We start from the raw sequence: 7929 nt of genomic DNA, 5'->3' as shown, positions 1-7929 counted from the left end.
CCACTCTGGTGAAACGATCCCTAAGCCTTTGGAGGGGGTGGTGGCAGTGTATGTGTTCTGTTTAGAATTAATGTTCTGTGGTCTCTTGTTCTGTGCATCTTGACCATTTATGGGTCTCTGTTGATCTCTAAAACAAAAGCTTCTTTGATAAGGATGGAGACACACCTTACTTTTCTTTTTATTGAAAATAGTTTTCTTTCATATAATATATCCTGATTATGGTTTTCCCCTCCTCCTATACCTCCCAGTTCCTACCAGATATATACATTTCTGTCTGTCATTAGAAAACAAACAAGATCCCAAGGAAATATGGTATGTTATTAATATAATACAATGTTACGATAAAAAACTAATGCATCAAAATAGGATAAAACCAAAGGAAAAGAGTCCAGGAGAAGGCATGAGAACCAGAGACATACTCAGGAATCCTATAAAATTGTGAAACTGGAAGCCACACTCCTTTAATGCCAGCGCTAGAGAGGTGGAGACAGAACTGATATGGCTGAGCAGACAAAGGAGTAAAAGGAAGGGGAAACAGGAACTTCGAGCCTTTTGCTTCTGAGGGTTTGTGGAGACAAGAATGCCATTTCAGCTGGATAGAGGTAAAATCTACTGGCTTGGCTGCTTTGCTTCTCTGATCTTCAGCTTGAAGTTTGAACCCTAATATCAGTCTCTGTGTCTTTGTGTGTGTATGTGTGTGTGTGTGTGTGTGTGTGTATGTGTGTGTGTGTGTGTGTGTTTCAATAGTTTGTAATGTTTGGAGGTCTTTGAGACCTCACTGGCCAATTCTTAGAACTACACATTTTATTTGTTAGCCTCTGTGATCTAGTAGAGCATAATTATCCTAAATGAGATAGGCCATCTTAACTCTATGTATATAGATATATTTTCAGAAAATTCTACAGTATTAGGTGTCCATATGACCATCTAAAAAGTCTTTAGTATCATTTATGCCTTCCAGGTTCCCTCTTCTACACTATCTTCCTCTCCCACTACAATCTATCATTTCCTGTTCCGTAATTCCTTTTTAACCCTTTACCAGTGCATTCTATTCCATCTCCCTTCAAAGCTCCCCATAGCTCCTTAGTAATTCGTGACCCTTTGGGGCATTCCAATTGAAAGATACACATTTAAAGAGTCAAAGCTAACAGCTACAAATAAGATTAAACACATGATATATGCCATTTGGGCCCAGGTTATTTCGGTGCATTTTTCTGAGAATTCCACACTTTCATTTTAACAGTTGAGTAATATCCCATTGTGTAAATATACCATATTTTCCTTACCCATTCATCAGTTGATGGGCTTCTAAGTTGGTTCCATTTCCTGGCTATTATGTATAGAGCAGCGATGAACATGAATGAGCAAGTATCTCGTAGGAGGATGTAGAGTTCTTTGGAAATATGCTTAAGTGTGAAATAACTTGATCATGTCATAGATATACTTTCAGAGTTTTGAAAAACATCCACAGTGATGTTCACAGTGGCTGTGCCAGGTTTTACTCCCACCAGTAGTGGATAAGCACTCCCTTTCCCCCATATCCACGTCAGCATTTATCATCTTTTTTTTTCCTCTTAGCTATTCATACTGGGGTAAGATGAAATCTCAAAGTAGTTTTAATTTGAATCCCCTTGATGGTTAAAGATATTGAAGATGTTTTTGAAATTCTTTCAGCTGCTTGTATTTAACATTTTGAGAACTCTGTTTAAGTTCTTAAGTTGGCTTTTGTTTGTTTACTTGGCATTTACATTTTTCTCTTTTTTAAATTTTTTATTAATTTATTTTTTACATTTCAATCCCAGTTCCCCCTCCCTCCTTTCCTCCCACTCCCTCCACTCCCCCTTCCCATCTGCTCCACAGAGAGGGTAAGGCCTCCATAGGAAGTCTACTAAGTCTGTCCCATCATCTAGCTGAGGCAGGACCAAGGCACCTTTGTAGCCCCACATCCCTGTGTCTAGGCTGGGCATTGTATATCTCCATATAGAATGGACTCCACTAAGTCAGTTTGTGCATTAGTGTTAGGTATTGGACCCAAACTCACTGCCAGTGGCCTCATATATTGTCCCAGTCATACCAATAACAAAATCACCACTGGCAGCTTATGCTGGAGAGGATGTCGAAAAAGGGGAGCACTCCTCCATTGCTGGTGTGAGTACAAACTTGTATAGTCACTGTGGCAATCAGTATGGCAATTTTTCAGAAAATTAGGGATCAGCCTACCTCAAGACCCTGTAATACCACTGTTGGGCATATACCAGAAGGAGGCACATTCACACCATATGGACATTTGCCCAGATATGTTCATAGCAACATTATTTCTAATAACCAGATCTTGGAAACAAGCCTACATGCCCCTCAACTGAAGAATGGATAGAGAAAATGTGATCTATTTACACAATTGAGTACTACTCAGTGGTAAGAAACAATGATATCCTAAAATTCGCAGGCAAATGGGCAGAACTAGAAAAAAAAAAACAACCTAAGTGAGGTAATCCAAAACCAGAAAGACAAATATAGTATGTACTCACTCATAAGTGGACACCAGACATAAAGCAAAAGATACTCAGCCTACAATCCATAACTCCAGAGAAGCTTGAACCTTCTTCCAGAAACAGATGGAAGCAGATTCCGAAATCCAAAACTAACCATTGGGACGAGCTCTTGGAGTACAATCAAAGTGAGGGAGGAGCAAAAATAAGAACACAGGAGCCAAGACCATGATGGGGAAACTCACAGAATTTGCTGACTTGAGCTAATGAGTGATCACTGAATCCGGTCTGACAAATAGGGAATTTGCTAGACTCCCTTAATATAGGCATTTACTTTTTAATAATTATTTATGTGTTCTAGATACTAACCCTTTGACAGATGTATTACTGGCAAATGTTTTTTTTTTCCATTTTCTAGGCTGCCTCTTCCCTTGAATGATATTTTCCACTTGATGATGTCTTTGCTGTTCGGAAGCATTTTAGATTCCTAAGTTCCCATTTGTTAATTGTTGGTCTTAATATGTGAACTATCAAGGGTCCTGTCAGAAAGCCCTTTCCTGTGCCCATGAATTCAAGAATATTTTCTTTCTCCTCTATCCTAGCAGGCTATCAGATCTTATGTTAAGGTTCTTGATCTATTGGAGTTGAATTTGTGCATGGTGAGATAAGTATGGAATTTCATTCTTCTACATTCAGCTAAACAGTTTGACTAGTATTATTTGTTGAAGATGTTCTTTTCCTGTGATGTATATTATTGGCTGTAAAAGTGTAAGATTATAAGTGGATCATTAGTTCTAGACCATTGGTTAACAATTCTGCTTTTATGTCAGCATCATGCTTTTTATACTGAAATTTGTTGTTGCTGTTGTTCAGGATTGTCTTGGCTATCCTGAGGTATTTTGTGCTTGTATATAAAGGTTAAGGTTTTTTTTCAATTTCTGCATCAAATTGTATTAGAATTTTGGTGGGGATTACACTGTATCTGTTCATTGCTTTTGATATGATTGTTAAATCAAATTAGTCCTAACAATCCATGAGCATGGGAGGTCTTCTCATCTTTTAGCATCTTCTTCAACTTTTTTTCAGTGTCTTGAAGGTTTTATTATACACGTTCTCCACTTTCATAGTTAAGTTTATTCCATATATATTTGAGGCTACTGTGAAAAGTGCTGTTTCATTGATTTCTTTATTGGTATGGCTGTCATTTGTATATAGCAAGGCTACTATTTTTTTCTGTGTTAATGTTGTATCATTCTATCTTGCCAAATGCATTTTGTCAACTAAACAATATTTCTGGAAGTGTCTTCAATGTATATAATTACATCACCAGCTAATGAAAATATTTTTACTTCCTTCTTTGATTTTTGTATCCCCCTAATGGTCTTCTCTTAATCTATTACTCTAGTTAAGACTTTAAGCACTACTTTGAACAACTCTTTTTACTTTATGAATTTAGTGGAGATATTTTGAACTTTTTCCATTTAAGATTATGTTGGCCATGAGTTTTCTTTATATTACCTTTATAATGTAGAGATTTGTCCCTTGTATTCCTATATTCTCCAGAAGCTGTATCATGAGTAGATGTTGGATTTTTGTCAAAGACTTTTTTCTGCATATAATGAAATGATCATGAAGTTTCTGACCTTTAGTCTATTTATATGGTGGATTGTGTTTGTTGATTTACATGTATTAAACCATCCTTCATCTCGGGAATGAAGTTAATTTGGTCACAGTGGATAATCTTTTTGGTATATTCTTGAATTCAGTTTATAAATACTTATTAAGAATTGTTTGTCTATGTTCATCAAAATATTGGTTTATAAGTTCCTTTTTGTTGGGTCTTTGATTTCATATCAGGGTAGTACTGACTTTATAAAATGAATTTGGAAACGTTCATTCTTTTTCTAGTTTGAGCTTATTAGTCTTAGTTCTCCTTTAACACTCTGAAAGGATTCCGTATTGAATCATTTTGGCTCTGGGCTTTTATTAGTTGGGAGATTTTTAAAAATTACTCCTATATAACTGGAAAATTCTGCTCTATTTAAATTATCAGTCAAGCCAGGCGTTGGTGGCACACGCCTTTAATCCCAGCACTTGGGAGGCAGAGGCAGGTGGATCTCTGTGAGTTCGAGGCCAGCCTGGTCTACAAGAACTAGTTCCAGGGCAGCCTCCAAAGCCACAGAGAAACCCTGTCTCGAAAAAACAAAAAACAAAAAGATAAATTATCAGTCATATTGATTAAATTTTTGTAGGCTATATATATCTAGAAATTCATCAGTTTCCTTGAGATTTTTCAGTTTGGTGGAATATAAATTTTTAGAACATGTCCTTATCATTCTCTCAATTCCATTGGTACCTGTTATAATATCTACCCCTTTATCTCTTTTAATTTGAATTTATCTGGATCTCTCTTTTACTAACTTGGATCATCTTCATTTATTTTTTGAATTCTGCAATTTTTTTGATTTATCAGCTCAGTTCATCATATAGAAATTTTAGTTTACCAAGATATCCCTCTTAGTTGATCAACTAACATAGGGCATCAAGTTTCCAGTGTTCTCTCAGATCACTTCATGACTGTTTTATATATTTAAGTATGCATTTGATATTTGATTCATGTATATTTACAACTGTTATATAATTGGTCCCTTTATCTTTACATAATGATTTCTTTCCATTTTTAACTGGAAGATGATTTTCGTGCTATGAATACTACTCTTAGCTGCTAATTTCCATTGTGTAGGGTATCACATCCTTTAATTTTAGTCTGTGTGTGTGCTCACTTGTAAAGTCAGTTCATAGAAGCATTTCTTTTGACTGTCTTTTCCTTGTTTTTTCAAGCAGAAAGCCATTCAGATTGTGTTTCCTTCCAAGGGAGAGAAGAATGTTCATCAATAGAGAACAGAAGTTGAAGCACGTTCAGGAGAGAATTCTGAACTTCTTCAAGTTTTCCATTACTCTACACAGTCAGAGAGAAGCTCTCTAGCAATGAATATTGAAATTGTCCCTGAACATACAGTCATAAGGGTTTGCAGGGGAGGTGGGCAGATTTTTAAAATTAATTTTTAGGTTACCATACAACATAAGGTATTTTGTTATGCATTTTTATTTATATGGGTCAATAGACTTTGTTATGGCCCTTCCTGTTCCCTAATCATTCACACACACACACACACACACACACACACACACACACACACACACACACACACACACTTGGAATCTGAACCTAAAGTTCAACCAGAATTTAAGACAGCCTATTAACCACTGGGTCCCAGGACCCAATTCACCCAGAGTGGTCCTCAGGCTGAGAACCAAGCATTACCAAGCTGATCCCCAACCTGACAGGTTAGAGCAAAAATAAACAAAGACCCAAACAACAATCAAATGTGTGATCAGATATCTACACCCAAAATTTCATAACAGAAGATGTCTCAATTCCATCACAAAAACACAAACATGAACAACCAAAACAAGACAAACTCAAAACGCTTCCAGAAGCCAACACTCTTACAATAATATTCCCCAAGGATATCAAGTTTACTGAAGTACAAGTGCTTACAACCTTAAGGAGGATATGAATAAATGTCTCAGTGAAGACCAAGAAAATAGACAATTGAATGAAATAATGAAAACAATTCAGTATACAAAAATAGAATTTAACAAAGAAATAGAAATGCTAAAGAAAAAATGAACTGAAATAAGATTTAAGATGAAAAACTCAAAAAGTCAACCCAAAAGCCTCCCCAACAGACTGGATAAAGTAGAAAAGAGACTTTCAGGCCTTGAAGACAAGGTAGGAGAGATGGACAGCTCAGTCAAAGAAAATGGTAACTATAAAATGAAGCAGGCAAAAACATTCTGTAAATCTGGGGCACTATGAAAGCACAAAAGCTACGAATGTTAGGTAGCGAGGGAGAAGGCACTTAAGTAAAAGATGCATTAACTGGTTTTCACAAAATTGCAGAAGAAATTTTCCACAGTCTAAAGAAATAGATGCCTGTCAAGGAGAAAGAGGCATATAGAACACCAAATAGACAGGACCTGCAAAAAAAACTCTCTGGGTCATATAATAATCAAAACACTGAAATTCAGAATAAATGTATGATAATTAAAGCTTTGAGGAAAAAACACCAACTCACACATAAAGGCAGGGCTATTAGATTAACATCTTACTTCTCAATAGAGACTCTGAAAGCTGGAGGGGCCTGGACACATGCTCTACAATCCCTGAGGAGCCACAAATGTCAATTGCTGTCAAAAGAGAAAGAAAATCATTTCATGATAAAAAATTAATTTAGGCAATATTTGCCCACAAACCGAGCTCTACAGAAGACACTAGAAGAAAAACTTTTCCTGAAGCAGTAAATTACACCCAAGAGAAAATAAGACATAATTCCAGAATAGCTAAAAGATCTAAAACAACAACAAAATTCCCCAGCAAAATAACAGGTATTAATAAACACTGCTCCACAATAACTCAATTATTAACAGACTCAATTCCTCAATAAAATGGCATAGGCAAACAGATTGAATTAGAAAACAAGACCCATCCTTTTGCTGCCTCCAAGAAACATACTTCACCATCACAGATTCTCTCTTAGAGTAAAAGGATGTAAAAGATATTCTAAGAAAATGGAACTAAGAAACAAGCTGAAGTAGCTATTCTAATATTTGATAAAAACCGATTAAAACCAAACCAATCAGAAGATAAAGAAGGACACAACATAGTCATTAAAGAAAAAATTCATCAAGGGGATATTATAATAAACATTCATGCATCAAATTCAAGTGCAGTTCCATAATAGACTTTGTTCTGATGTGTTCCCATCCCTCATTGCCCTGTATGAGCCCTACCACTGCTTCCATACCTTCCTAGAGAATTCACCTTCTATTTTCTTTTTTTAATAAATTTTTATTTAGATTAGAATCAATCTTATTTTACATATCAATCCTAGTTCCCTCTCCATCCCATCTTCCCATGCTCCCCACAGACCCTCTCCTTCCTACCCTCCATCTACTCCCCAGGGAGGGTGAGACCTTCCATGGGGGATCATGGAAGTCTGTCACATCATTTGGGGCAGGGCCTAGGCCCTGCCCTGTGTATCTAGACTGAGAAAATATCCCTATATTGAGAATGGGCTCCCAAAATCCATTTCTGCAATAGGGATAAATACTGTTTCACTGCCAGAGGCCTCATAGACTGCCCAGGCCTCCTAACTGACACCCACGTTCATAAGGCTACATTCAGTCCAAGGCTGGTTCCCCAGCTTTATGACTGGGGTCTGTGAGCTCCCACTTGGTCAGGTCAGCTGTTTCTGTGGGTTTCTCCAGCCTTTGCTCATCACTCCTCCCTCTCTGCAACTGTATTCCAGGAGTTCAGCTCAGTGCTTAGCTGTGGGTCTGTGCTTCTGGTTCCATCAGCTATTGGATGAAGGCT

The sequence above is a fragment of the Mesocricetus auratus genome, unplaced genomic scaffold (assembly GCF_017639785.1).
Source record: "Mesocricetus auratus isolate SY011 unplaced genomic scaffold, BCM_Maur_2.0 Super-Scaffold_6730, whole genome shotgun sequence".
NCBI classification, from domain to species: Eukaryota; Metazoa; Chordata; class Mammalia; order Rodentia; family Cricetidae; genus Mesocricetus; species Mesocricetus auratus.
This window is presented reverse-complemented; position numbering follows the sequence as displayed.